The following is a 15,111-nucleotide window of genomic DNA, read 5'->3' on the forward strand; positions in this document are numbered from 1 at the left end:
TCAAAAAGAAAGGTCTTCAGCAACCAAGAACCAAGAGTAGCAGCGGATCTGCAGGTTTCTGGGAGTTTATTCCAGATATGAGGAGCATAGGCTTCAGTCGGGATGAGAGCTGACAACAGCCCCGGTCCGCGGACACATCCACTCCACAGTCAGCCCCCAGCCAGCCACAACCATTCACTATCATTACAACCCTGGCCCGGGGACACGTCCACAGTCAGCTAGCAACCATGCCCGTCACCACTTAACCCCGGTGCTAAGGACGCTAATGGCAGTTTACTGAACCGTCGAGAAACAGACCCAGTCACCCTAGTCAAACAATGTGTATTTGTAACGTTACACTTCCGTTTGCGTTAGGCCTCAAGGTCCACTTACTTGCTTTTTTGAGCTTTCAGCTGCATCTCATGGTCTTCATCAGCATGATCAGTCTTAATCCACTAATTAGTTTGAGTCAACTTGGACAGTTACAGCAGTTGTAATGTCCACAGTGCCCTGCTATGCCATGAACTACTACAAAGAACTGCTACAAACTACTATTTTCTTTTCTGTTTTTGTTATTTCCACTCTTCATTCTAACCCCAACCGGCCCGTCAGACACCGCTTACCAAGAGGCTGGGTCTGTCCGAGGTTTCTGCCTAAAAGGAAGTTTTTCCTCGCCACTGTCGCACTGTTGCTTGCTCTGGAGGGAACTACTAGAACTGTTGGGTCCTTGTAAATTCTGGAGTGTGGTCTAGACATACTCTATCTGTAAAGTGTCTTGAGATAACTCTTGTTATGAATTGATACTATAAATAAAATTGAATTGAATTACCACAATAAAGATTTATTTTTGATTGCCAAAATGACATAACATGAAGCCATGGACTGGTATAGCTTTCTGAAAAGGTCCTGTAATTCAGGCTTTAATTGTACATTCTAGTCACATTAAACTACATGTTGGTCCATCTTCATCCTCCAAGTGTTACAGTTTATTTTACAGTACCTCCCCTACCGCCAACTTCTTTATCCCCTTTAGTCATGCGTCATATTCTTCTCTCTGCAGAGTGATTCATTTTTCATATGATTTTGACTCTTGAAAATTGGAGTTAAATCCCCAGAGAGTCTGCTGCCTGTCCCCTCAGAAAATTCAAACACGCTGGCAGTGGATGTTTCTACCGAGCTGCAGCCATTTCCCAGCATGCTTAATTTTTCCATGGATCAAAGCCTCCTATCTGATTCTTTGTCAGCGGCCATCCAGACTTTCTTTTTTTGCTGTTCTAAGTGCAGTTAGCTTTATCTTGTTTAATGTGCAGGAAGGCAGGGTGAGTGTTTATGAATGGTCCAGCCCCTGGAGTCTATGATTGGATAGCTAGATGCAGAGATAATGGAAGGGAACAATTGAGATTAATGTGAGACTGCTGGACAAGATGTGCAATTCACACAATACTCTGACTCATGTCTCGCACCTTTTGCTTTGCCAAAAGTAATATGACAAATGAGTCAAATTGGCTTGTTTGTACGGATGCAGCAGTAATGGTGACAAAATTCTTCTTCTTTGTTATACTCCTCGAGAGTAGCAACTGCTGCAGGGGTAACGTTTTATGTTTGCCTCCACAAATGCACCAGTCCCCAAATGATATGCAGCCGCCAGACACTTAGATCACTCATAGAATAACACCATCAAACATTCAATCATGCTTGAATGTATTTTTAATATTGAATGTCAGAGTTATGATAAAGAGCGACTGGGATCTTCATTTGTGGCACTGACTGCTAGGCACTTCAGGTAGTGCATATAAAAGTGTTCACAGGGGAAATATGCCCACATCTAAAAACCAATACAAACATCTCTCTTTCTCTCTCTCTCTCTCTCTCTCTCTCTCTCTCTCTCTCTCTCTCTCTCTCTCTCTCTCTCTCTCTCTCTCTGCATTAATAATAGTATTACTCATACAGAGCCAGAAAAAAAATCCACATATTGTACAAGACTCCACCCAGAAATGATGATCGTCTTGTCCCTCCCGTGTGGATCCCTTGCCTCTGGCCATTTTACCCCTGAGACAGGCAGCGAGCCACCTGCAGGATTTCTCCCTTGATCAACTGCAGGACAGACCCCTTTGATCCCCCCCCCCACACACACACACACACACACACACACACACACACACACTTCTCCGTCACAGACAATACCAGATGGCATAGAATCCCCAAAGAGACATAAAAAGGGGGGAGCGGTGCAGAAAATAATGCCTTTATTAACCCGATGCTGGCAAAAAGCAAGGATTGTGTTGTTCATGTTGACCCGGGAACTAACTAAGATAATGAGCGTGATCATTCCAGTGGCAAGGGAGGAACTGGACCTTGGCCAGTCAGGGCATGCTCATTTGTTTGACATGCCCTGACTGGCCATTAGAGAAAGAGAGCTACTATCCTGCACAATGTCTCCTTCTATGGCATCTCTGAGCGTACTGCCTCTCCATTACAGAGAGAGACCTACAAAAGAAGTCTTGTTCAGCACTCCCTGCTGATCCCGCCGTCTGCGCTCTTTGCACACGGGGCTGCCTTCTCGTCCGGTAGTGATAAGGAGGTGTTTGTAAGAGGGACAAACAAGGGAGAAACAGGGAGAAAAAAAACTGGAGAAGAAAAGAGAATCAAGTCATACTCTTTCCACTGTCTGCACAGCAGTGGCTCCGCTCAGATGCCTCAGTTTAAATGGAGCGCAGAGATGAAGAAGTCCCTTTGCTAAATGCCCAACTTTCTATGAGCCTGACATGCCCTTTGTAAGAACCAGGCATTTTTTACCATCAACAAATAAAAAATAAGAGCTTTAGTTAAACATTTGGACTTCCTTAAATGCTCATTTCAATGTATTAGAACTTGGGTCTTATCTCTGTTGTTTTTGCCATCATTTCTATTGGCTACAACAAAATCTTACCAAAGCAATAGCAAATGCCCAACATTATTAGATCTTGGTAAGCTGCGTGCTTACCTGCTTACTAACCCCTAATTAGATTTGCTTCTTGCTCCATGCATTGAAATTTAGTATTGAATGACGAAGCATTTTTTGATGCTCGATTATGAGGAAGCAATTTGGTTGGTGACAAAAAAGTATTGAATTGGGTACCCAGCCCCACTCAGACCTACACTTTAACACACTGATTTTATATTGACTCCTCCCTCCGCAGTGCACCTCCACGATCTCTCTTCTGAATCTCGCAGAGCAGAGTTTGCAGAGGCATGAGAAGTGGGATAAAGCAGAGCTTTCCAGCAGGATTGGTGGGGATTGGTGACCTCAAAGAGAGGACGACCCTGCAAGGTGGACAAGGAAACACTGTGGGATCAAATGAAACAGACCTCGGATAGAGAAAGGGAGGTAATAGAAAAGGGTGGAAGGAGAGCCAAGGAACCAAGAGTGAGTCATAGGCCAGCATATGTAGGTTATCTGCTTGCACTTTTGGATTACGTTAAAAACATGGCGAGGAAATGAGAGGGAAATGGGAAATAAAGAGACAAGAGAGAATGAGGCAGTGATGAGATGGGGTGTATGCAGGTGACAAGCTGCCATGGGGAGAAAGGAACAAGGCTCTAGTGATGCTCTGCAGGGTGAGAGGCCCCGTCTGACACAGCAGCAGCGATATGGGAGCTGACAGGTCGAGGAGTTGGGGGAAGGGGGGGGGGATTGTAAAAAAATAAAAGAGGGAAGGATTCCTGCTGAGCATGAGTCCAACAACTCCAACATGACACTTCCAAAAGCTAATTTAGCAGTTCTGAGAGATGATGTGTCGGGCTTTCTGCACCTCACTGTGCTGCTTCGTATTGAGACACTGATGTAATTACACTTCCATACAGGACAGCTTAAAAGCCTGCAGCAGATTTTTGATTTTTTTTTTTATCATTTGCGTAATCCTTTGTGTTGAGAGGTTTTCAAACACAGGCCTGTCAAAGCTGGATTTTACACTTGATTATACTGTGGTCAGAACATACAATGTGAGTAGTTTGCATCCAGTTGATGATCAAAGATGACAAAGTAATAGTCCTCAGAGTTTGTCTGCTCTCAGTGATATCCTCCGGCCAGACTTTTACGTCATTGTCCAACAGACAGTGACAATATTTCAGGAAAGGATCATAAATTCAGGGCGTTACTTAATTAGACCATTTGCCAACGTGTGACTCCTTCCCGTGGACAATCCATATTCTCATTTCTCTTCCCTTCTCCCACTCATTTGATCACTCTTTTCCTACCTCTCACCGTCACCTTGTATGCGTGGGAGTGGCGTGTTCCTGGGGGATACGCGGTGCAGAATGAAGGGTAATGAATCGAACCACAGGGGTCACGGCGACACTGTCACCTCTCCTCCTGCACGGTAACGAGCCAAGGTCAAAACCCAGAGAAACAACATTCCGTTGCTGCGCTGGCGCTCCCCAGCAAACCTCATTACCTAGGCTTTAACCCCAGTTTTCAACCCTGGCCTTTGTACACATGCCTATCTGGAGGTGAGGAGGATTGAGCCCGCTTTAATTAGTGTAGCTATTAGTGCTCTGCACCGAGCTCCCCTGCCTCTGCCGTTTACTGGTGACATGGAACTTTGGCATGACAACCATCAAAATCCTCTGGAAACTGAGTTTACAGCTAGATGTCTGTCAAAAGTTAGTATTTTCTTTCATTTTCAGTATCCCCAGGTTGTAGAAGAATGAAGCTCAAAAAGATAATGATCAACAGAGGGATTAGCTTTTGTTATTTTTTTTTAATGTTATTTCAATGACACATTCATTGTTAGGAAAAAAAGAAACAAAAGCATTGCTTTTCAATATGTAAGCCTCACTGTCCCTGAAGATTATAAAAAGATTCCCCTTCCCACCACCACTCCTGCAGTGCCTTTGAGCAACTACCTTCTAATGCAATTTAAATTATAATTTATACTGTTTATTGATCCCCTGTGGGAAAATTACAATTTACACTTTGTAAACGTGCTGTATTTATATAGCGCTTTTCTAGTCTTAACGACTACTCAAAGCGCTTTTACATCATACAGGATACATTCACCATTCACACACATTCATACACTGTGGCTGAGGCTGCCGCACAAGGTGCCACCTGCTCATCAGATAAACACTCACACACATTCACACTCCGATGCGCAGCATCGGGGGCAACTCGGGGTTCAGTGTCTTGCCCAAGGACACTTCGACATGGGACTGCAGGGCTAGGGATGGAACCACCAACCTTCGGATTGGCAGGCAACCGCTCTACCACTGAGCCACAGTCGCCCAACTTAACTTAGCTTTGTTTTGTTAGTAATTACACACAGGCCTGAAATACACAGTGCCTTGCTCAAGAGCACATGGCAGTACCCAGGAGGTGCCCAGTATCTCTCCAGCTATCAATCCACTCTCCGTAGTTTTGTCTGTACAAGGACTTTAACCGGCGACCCTGTAGGGTAGGCTTAAATAGTATTTAGTAAGTAATTTAAGCATTATTTGGCAATGCCACAGGGGTTACCATGGCTACGTGTCTCCAACGACAAGGAGGCTTTCAGGAAGTGTTTATTTACACAAAAGTATGTTAAAAGATCTTTCATTCTTCTCACTACTGATGCCGTGCTGATGCTCTCTTTGGTGCATTCAGATGCAAAAGGGTGATTTTTGTGCTTTATGTGACGCTGAGAGCCACTTCCCAAGTGTCACTATTTTGCAGGTTGGACTATACCATGCCTCCATTTACAAAAATATGTATTGTTGACATACCCGGAGGTGGAGCAGAGCAGTTGTCCTCCATGAGAAGCTGTTGAGGGAGACTAAAACACCTAAAAATGGCTGCACTGCTAACACTGCAAGACATTTGTTTTGTCAGAGAATATTGTCTTGTTGACTTGGGGGTTCACAAACCACTCAGACTTTCCATTTCAGCTGAGGAGATCTGCGCCTGCCAGCAGCAAAAGGTCATAATATTCAATGAAAACGGCGAGAAGTCAGTGTGTTGCTTCCACTTCACTGTTGTTTGTCTTTAAATACTTCTGGTTGTCTCTTGTCGGACTTATCGCCAATGTGCTTCAACTACAAGCACATCTTGTTCTTGGCTACGTAAAAAAAAAGAAAAGAAGTTTAGCATCTGGGACAGCTCGCAACAAGTTAAAGTGTGTATTAGAGCTTGCCACAAGAGATGAAATGCTGTGGGTAGCTTGTGATTCTGTGCCAACTCGATGTTTTTTTGTACAAACCGGCAAATCACGGCCAAAGTTTGCACTGTAGGCTTCAGCTGTTGAGGGCAAACGTGGGACCTTTCAGTGCCTCTTTATTAAAGGTACTCTAAGCGATGTCACACGTTTTTTAGGCTACAACATTTTTTGTCACATACAGTAAAAATCTCCTCACTATCTGCTAGCTGCCTGTCCCCTAAACACACTGTAAATAAAAAAAATGAAAATAAAAAAACGCAATCTCTGTAGACAGCCCATGCTCCACCAACAACAACAAAAACAAACTGTGCCCACCTGCACCCCCAAACATAACAAACAGTGTTCCAGTGTTCCAGTCAATAACTGACAAGAAGGATTTTGGGGTGGAGGTTGGGGGGGTTAGTGCACGGAAGGGAGGGGGAGGGGACAGGATGAAGAGGAGGGAGGGGCGAGCGAGTCTCAGTTTTCACGTCAACAAGAAGTAACATCACCCAACATTGCTTAGACCCCTTCAACATCCATTTCTTCCTTTAGTATTACAAAATATCACTTTTACTGCCACTAAGAAGGATTTTTGAACAGTTATAAGATACATCTAATTGAATTGAAAATAAAAGGAATCCAGTGTTGTTGTTTTTTTAACACCTTCCCTTATCTTTCTTTACCTTGGAAGAAAGTCAGTCATTGACAGATTATGTTATTTTAACACTTGAAACACATGAAAAGTGGCACCTAGAAGACAGATTCCTCACGCCTTTCTTCTCCTCCAGCTGTGCATTTTTTCACAGATCAAAATTATGCAGCACAAACTGTCTGCATATAATTTTCACAGAGTGACGGGGTGCATCTCTCTCTCTCTCTCTCTCTCTCTCTCTCGTTCTGTCTGGGAGAGCGAGGCATTGCTTGCTCTCTCACCACAGAAGCTGGGCTAGAAAAATCATCCTGGAAATGTATTTGACACAGTGATAAACTAAATTTACCACACCATCTACTGCAAAATAAAGAATCTCACATGAGAATATGAGCAGAGAGGAATTGGGCAGCGTAACCTCTGACATCTCGTCCTCATCTTGCTTCGTGAGTGTTTTCCAGATCAGCAGATTATCATCAGCCAACATGATACTATACACGTCCTCATTTCAAAAATAGCGACAGAGAATGAAACCATCAGATGATCCACACACTGTACATTTGAAATTTAAACCACTTTGATATGGATTACACCCCCCACACCCCCACCCCCACCCCATCGGCAAAACCTCATCAGAGTACAGGACCGGGCCTGCTCTGCAGCTCAGATAGACTCTGAATAAGCAGGGGAGGGTTCCACACCGCTGAAAAGTTGAATAACAACTCACAAAAGACAGGCCGATTATCTCCTAAATGTCATGTTTCCCTGAATGAGTCACAGCGGTGACTCTTTTACCCTGTGATGGCTACTGATAACGCCGTGCGAAATCTCAGCACCTGGAGAACATTAGCATTCTAATAAGCCGCGGACCTCCTGTTCGCCATTCTTCTCTTTTTCAACATTTAAAAAAAAAAAAGATTCCACAAACTTTTTCAGACAGAGAACAAATTGCATTTTTGTCAAGACAGAGATGTGATAATCTGAGCATTCAGAACAAGTCATTCACTCTGAGGACCTGGCATTTTTATTTCATACTTCACTGGTGACTGCATAGAAACCGCTGTACTCCTCATGGCTCAACATGCACTGTATTCCACGTGGCCAGTAATGAAGTGTGTTCTCATGCTTAACAACAATCTGCAAGAAACTCGCCTCGCCAAGAAGAGAAAAGAGTCATTATAAAGCATGGTTAAGTCGCTGCCTGGTGTAGCATATTGCAGTATTGGCATTCTCATTTTGCTGAACAAAGTGATGTGTCCACAGTAGGAAGTCCTACAGGTGCAAATTGTTATGCTCAGGTGGAAATCAACAACTCCTGGGATCGGACGGGGTAACAGATTGAAGACAGTAAAAGGTTGGGAGCGGAGTGTTGGTGATGTCTCCTAAGATTTAGTTCCCTGATCAAACAGAGTAGGGTTAGGGTTGGTAAAAATGTTGCTGGAGTCCCACAAGAACTCAAGGATATCCTGCAGTGTAGGCAGTCAAATGTTTTACATCACGAGGACATCATATGATGCAATTGCCTGCATAGGTTTGCTCCATCTTCAATCTATGGAGAAGTCTAATAAACCAGAGTAGCAATTGTGTGGGGTGCAGGGCTTAAAGAAACACATCTTGAATTGGGACATTTCAAACTGTGATGTGAAATTGTTGGCTTTTTAACCCTCCTGTTGTCCTCGGGTCAAATTTAACCCATTTTCTACATCAGAAATTTGGGTTTCTTTCAACCAAATTTTCAACAAAAAGTAACGTGGATGGTTCTCTACAACGCACTTCACAAGTAAAACACATGATCGGTTCCCTAATTTCATTGAATTTGGTCTTTTTATTCAATTTAGTAGCATTTAAAGAGAAATAAATTGGTAAAAAGACGTTGAAATAAGTGACAAAAATGGCGGAAAAAATTTCAAAAACATAAAAAGACCTTGAAAGAAATTGACAAAGACATCGGAAAGTGACAAAAACTGGGTTCCTATGTGGCCTAGTGGTAGAGCGAGTGCCCATATAAAGAGGCACAAAAACAAAAGTTCCAAAAAAACACGACCAAACTGTTGAAAAAAAGTTGTAATTTTTAATTTTGACCCAGAAAAACTAAAAAGTTGCTTGATGTTTGACGAGAAGACAACACAAAGGTTAAGTTAGATGTTGGTGCAAGTAGATGAGAATACAGCTGATGTCAACATGTGGGGTAATAAAAGGTGCATGGATGCATTAATTTCACCCATTTGTCTGTTCAAATCGTAAATAATGTAACATTTTCATGGAACTTGGAGCTAATTGCACCCTCCAACGGATCCACAGCACCCTGTGGGTTTGGACCAGAGCTGCTTACGCAGTGAAGCTCAGATACCTTTTGGGAAACAAGTGAAAGAAAACCTGTAAGCTCCTTTAGGACATTTTGAAACCTTGTGATTGGTCCTTTGTCTTGTGCCTGTCTGCTTCTGCGTGTTTTTCCTCTCTGTCTTTTTGTGGCCCTGGGATGCATTGCTATGTCCCAGCGTGTTTGTAACTGTTCGTGAATGTTGTGTACATTATTATTTTTTCTAAATATGAAAAAAATAAATAAAAAATGTTGTCTATTACACATCACGTCGTCCCAGGTCCTTTGTAACTGGCCAGCCGATGCTCACCTGTTCACTCCGCTGCAGCGGTGTTTCTGCTGACAACACTGCTGCTGAACTGCTGCCCCGCTTGCTTTTTGCTCCCTGCACCACCGCAGCACCCACCTGCGGACTCTGTTCTCCTACTGCCTCGTGGGTAATTTGCATCGATCACTCCCTGTACTCTCATTTGCTGCCCAGCGTGCTTTCCAAGGAGCGCTGAGTTGCCTTGATGCCAAAATAAACCTCACGTCAGTCAGCCTTCTCCTCATATAGGAGAGTCTTGTGATAACTACGTGGTCGTTTTTTTCTCTTTTGGGGCAACAATGCATAAAACAACACATTCTCCTTCTGGGGTTTTTGTCTCTACCACTGATTAACTGCCAATAAGCTTCAGAACACATGGGATGTCTCACTCTGTTGAATTCAAATTTAGCTAAAAGGAAATCATCTTTGAGCGTTGATTCCCCCCCCCCCACAGACACACACACACACACAGAATCTATTTCACTGTTAATGTAGTTAAAGCAATGCCATTTGGCATTGGAAATGGCTGAGTAATTACGCACAAAATGATTATTGATGATTCATTCATCAGGCTCGTTGTTTTGCAGGATGAAGCTGTCTGCGTGTAAACGCAGCACAGAGTGGGATGTAAATCTGTTGATGAACTGCAGGTCAATTTTTCTGTGTGACACAATGCGGGCATCATCATTTTAACTGGTGGTTAGGTGCAGCAATTCACAGTGGGATCTCGCAAAAGTTTATTTTCCATGCACATCCTATTAGGTGAACAATGGTTTGTAATTGCAACAGCAAATTATTGTGTGATCACTCGAGCTGTCTCCTGAGCCGCTGTGAGGCAATTCATTATAAATTCATGTTTGTTATAGTGATTCCAGACAAAAATAGGGAAGCGCATGGCCATAAATATTTAATTAAGCAACCAGGAAATAGTGGTGACAGTAATTACTGATGGACGGTAAAACACTGGCTCAGTGTCCATGAGCCAGCCGCTAAAACACTCTCTGTACACCATCTGGTAGCAAGATTACAGAGACTTTGTAAGGGAATAAAATTTAATAAGTGAAAATTAAAATGTGGAGAGATAGCATGAAGAAAAAAAAGGGGTTTCCTGATGTTGAAACATTTACTTTATTTTCAGTGCTACATTTTCAAATATGGTACCATACATTGGATCGTTAATCATTTACCTGCAGTTTGGTTATTTTTAAGTACACAATCGATTTCAGTCAAATGACTGTAGGCAGGAAATAACCTGAAACATGAGATATCGAGCATATTGTGTTTTATGATCTATACAGAATAACCCACATAAGCACAATTAGATAATAAAAAATGAAAAACAAGAACACACTGGGGAAGTTGTAACAGCAGACACATGTCAAAGATGTACTGAATAGAAATGGAGTCCTTTGCTGCAAGTCAGGCCTAAAATGCCCCAAAAATAATCTTAAAAACAAAACAAAAAACACACACACAAAGAAAGCGGAAGGTGGGGGACATCCGGCTAGAAATGAGGGACACCCGGCAGCACCTAAACAATCCTGGAAATGAAAAGTCGTCGGTATGGACTACATTTCAGCACTAGTTATGTTTAAGTGAGAAAGCCCTCGAGCGACTGTAGAAATAATGACCCTTGTCCGTTTGGAGCAAACGGAGGAAATAATGTGACGTTGTAACAGAGCCACAAAGTCCTCAGAGTCCGGAGTCGGTAGGGATTCTAACCAACAGTCATTTTTGCTATTGATTTCTATTTTCCTATATCTTCATCATCAAGTGTACAATGACGCTATTATTTATGTATGAGTCATGCGTGAGGGTGATTCATTACTAATATACTTTAATATACATACCGGCATGCGTGCTATTCTTGTCAATATTAAAAACTGGTGCCCAGTCCTGAGTCATTATGCAACAATATCGTTTGGTCTATCAAGTATTGCACAGTAATGAGATTAAGTGATTGAGTAATAAGTTTTACTTATAATAATAATGACACATGGTACATTTTAAAGACCAGTTTTCTACTGATGTTTTTTTTTAACTAACAAAAACAATCTCTGAGTGTGTTTAGCATTATGTCGCAGCCTTTTGCGATATGTATATTGTGCCAGGTGGTATCCCGATGACAATTTAAAAAACGGTATTGTGCAGCCCTGATGTTAAGCACTTTGAAATTGGCTTATTGTAGAAGGGTGCTACACAAGTATACTTGCGTGGCCTATCTGGGTATTATTGGACCCTGACTTGCTTTTCTTCAGCACATGTTCCCTCAAACTCTACCCACATATGTTGAGCCTGAGGTCATTTTAATCTCATCCTGATTGACCTTAACCAGTGAAGAAAGAAAGAAAAAGTGTCTGTTAGGTGACCTGTCCCTTGATTACTAAAATCCCTGAGTATACCACTTTACCATTCAAAATGAATGTGCTGGCCTCCTGTTGCAGCCCTTCAGACATATTTATACAGTTAGGATATTTAAAGTCTCCTCTGTCCTGCTTTGTCTCGCTTTGGTGAAAGGGTCAGACTTTAAACTTGAATAAAAGCAACCCTCAGAATGCTAAATGTGTCAAGACAAATAGGCTCTTTTCTGCCATTCCATCCTCCCTTTTAATTATTTTCCTACTCTGCCAATACATCAAATATAATGACCACAGGGTCACGGCAGTATACTTGTTATGCATCCAGGTTTGTGCTAAATCAGCTGCAGCACTGTTTCATCTGCTGCTGTGGATAAGAGCATGTGCTAAATGCAATATCATTTTGAACATAAAATATAATGAGCCGGCTGTATGGATAATCTGATAACATTCTGCTGTGTGCACGGACAAAGACTCTCTGTTGCTTTTGTCTTGCGTGATTTACTGAAAGCACGCACAAAACAGGAGGAAAAATAAATAATAAAAAGCGGGAAAATCAATGAGCCACATCTAGACAGACACAGGCTATTTTCGCCCCAGATTGTTATTCTGTTGGTATTTACAAAACTTCCAAAGACCAGAGTGTTTCTAGACTATGAGCCCAATTATGGTTAGCCTGTTAAACCCTTTGCCATTGATTTCTTTTCAGGCTCCATGTGCCAATCCTGATGTGGCTGTGCTGAGCTGGAATCAGTTCCCCCGAATGACTCTGAAATGGAAAGCCTTGTTTCAGCCTCTGCACCAAATTATATTGCGTCCTTGTGTCAAGGAGAGTTGTTTGTTTTTGTCGAGTTTCTCTTTGTCGAAAGGTCAGATGAGCAGCCTTTTTTCACACATTATTTATGGGTGTTCCACCACAGATGGGCACAGTAAAGACCTGGGCTTTACAGTTGATATAAGAATACCAGGAGGTTCCTTCTCTGCCAAATGGTTTTTCAGTATGGGTCAAGACAGGAGCGAGTCCACTAAACATTACGACTAACTGTAAGAAGAGAAATGAATGAGGAAGTAGACTAGATGGATGAACCAGTGAAGACAAGCTGTGAAGTTTTTGGGATCTTCAACTGAAACGAAAAAAAACTATATTGGCAGGGGACAGTTTGGCACTACAGATGCTGACTGAAGGTTGTTTTTTTGTTTTTTTTTGGTTCCCTCTGCAGCTGAGAGAGTGGTTGAATAAATCAGTGTCAAACGCAGAGCTAATGTGAAGCATGTGATGGCCAGTGACAGTATGAATGATGACTGCATTATTGAGCTATAAACTGCAGTTCCAATTTGACAATAGGAATGGTATGCTTCCTGGACAGATTTTTGTCAAGCGTGAAAGGAAGCTATATGTCAAACTGCACCATATCTACAGGAAGACAAAAAAGGTGAGCAATTCTTTGTCATTTCACAGTTTGGGATCTCCGAATGGTGAATGTTATCACTCAGCCGGAGGTAAGTGGATTCAGACAATTTCACAAAAGAGATTTAAGAAATGGTGATTTCATTCCATTAAAATACACCATTATCATGATTAGCTGCCAATAATAATTTGTGCTAATTGTGGAATATACTGTTCATGAAACAAAATTTCCATTGATGTAATAACATTGGTTTGATGTATTCATTCTTTTTTATTTTTTGGCTCAATTAGAAAGGATAATTAATCCGTGAACTGATAAAGAGTGTAAAAATCACCGGGGATTCACATCTCTAGCGACCCGATGTGGAGGACCAACATGGCTGATATTCTCAAGATTCCAATCCAATCCACTTTATTTATATAGCACAATTTTAACAAACACAAGGTTTCCAAAGTGCTGAACAAAAGATAATACAGAATAAATAGATAACACAATAAAAGCACAATAAAAAATATAAGGTACAATAAAATGCGCTGCCAGGATACGTTTAGGTATACACATGAGATCAACACTCTACCTGGTGTTAAAAGCCAAAGAAAAGAAGGGAACTTCTTGAAGGAAACTTCTTGAGGAGGCTGAAGCAGGCTGCCCTCAGTGCTGCGGCTCCTGCACCTCCTTTTACAGGTGTGTGGTGGAGAGCACGCTGACATTCTCCATCACTGTCTGGTATGGGAACTGCTCTGCGGTAAGGCGGCCCAGCAGAGAGTAGTTAAATCTGCTCAAAAGATCAACCTTCCCTGGAAAACATCTACGCCAGCAGATGCAGGAGATGTGCCTCCAACATCATGAGAGCTCGCTCTTACCCAGCACACAACCTTGTTTAACCCCCTCCCTTCCAGCGGGAGCGCGTGCAGCCTTAATGCTCGGACCACTAGGCTAAAGCCCAGTGTGACGGAGCGCATGGCTGCCGTCACTGTAGCTATGCGCTACCTATTTTAGTCCTCAAAGACAGAACTTAAATGTTGTCTGTATATATGTTCATTTATCAAGTTTATAAGTTCTGTTAATGATCACAGTATTCAATCTCCTGTTATCCTAATCATTCCTCATATTTTGATGTTAATCGTATATATAACATGTGTAAATGTTTAGTGTTATAGATGCATTTTGGCTGTAAGTAGACTTTTAAACTGCCTAGTCACCTGAGCCACCCCTGCATTGTAGAGTTGGTATGATCCAATTTTAGGGGCGGGCTTCAGGCCTTTGTAGTCTGGCAGTTGAATTTGTTCTTGAGGAGAGCATGAGGAAAACTGAGGCAGTAGGATGTGAGTCTGTTGGATATCCTCAGAAATGACTTGCTTTTAGGTCATCAGGAAACAGTGTATGTTTTTATGATATTGTCTCAAGTCAATTACTTTTATTTTGTAAAAACAAAACAAAAAACAAACAAACAGTCTCTGTAGACAGCCCAGGCTCCACAAACAACAACAAAACAAACAACATCTATGGCAGATAGATACAGCCTATAACCAACAAGAAGGATTTGGTTGAGTTATGACTGAGCATTGTGGAAGTAGCCTGCTAACGCTGCTGCAGTGATGACTCAACCAACTTTCTGTCGTCAATAGGCTGGAACATTGTTAAGTTTTATGGTGCAGGTTGGCACAGTTTGTTTTTGTAGCCTTTTGTCACGGCCCAATGTGAGTTGAGTGAAGATTTAAGTCGCGCACGCGCCAGTTTGTGACAAGTGAAGCTGTGATTGCGCGTGCTTCACTTTGCAACAAGTAGCATTTAAGATGCTAACAAGAGACTTCCGTAATTTTCAATACAGTAAAAATGGACTTTAACTGCTGGCTACAAGTTAACATCAAACAACAAAGGCTGTCAGTCGAATGGTGTTTTGAGCAAACGTTAGCAATCAAACAATAGATAGCTAAA

The sequence above is a fragment of the Etheostoma spectabile genome, chromosome 22 (genome assembly GCF_008692095.1).
Source record: "Etheostoma spectabile isolate EspeVRDwgs_2016 chromosome 22, UIUC_Espe_1.0, whole genome shotgun sequence".
In the NCBI taxonomy this organism is placed as follows: Eukaryota; Metazoa; Chordata; class Actinopteri; order Perciformes; family Percidae; genus Etheostoma; species Etheostoma spectabile.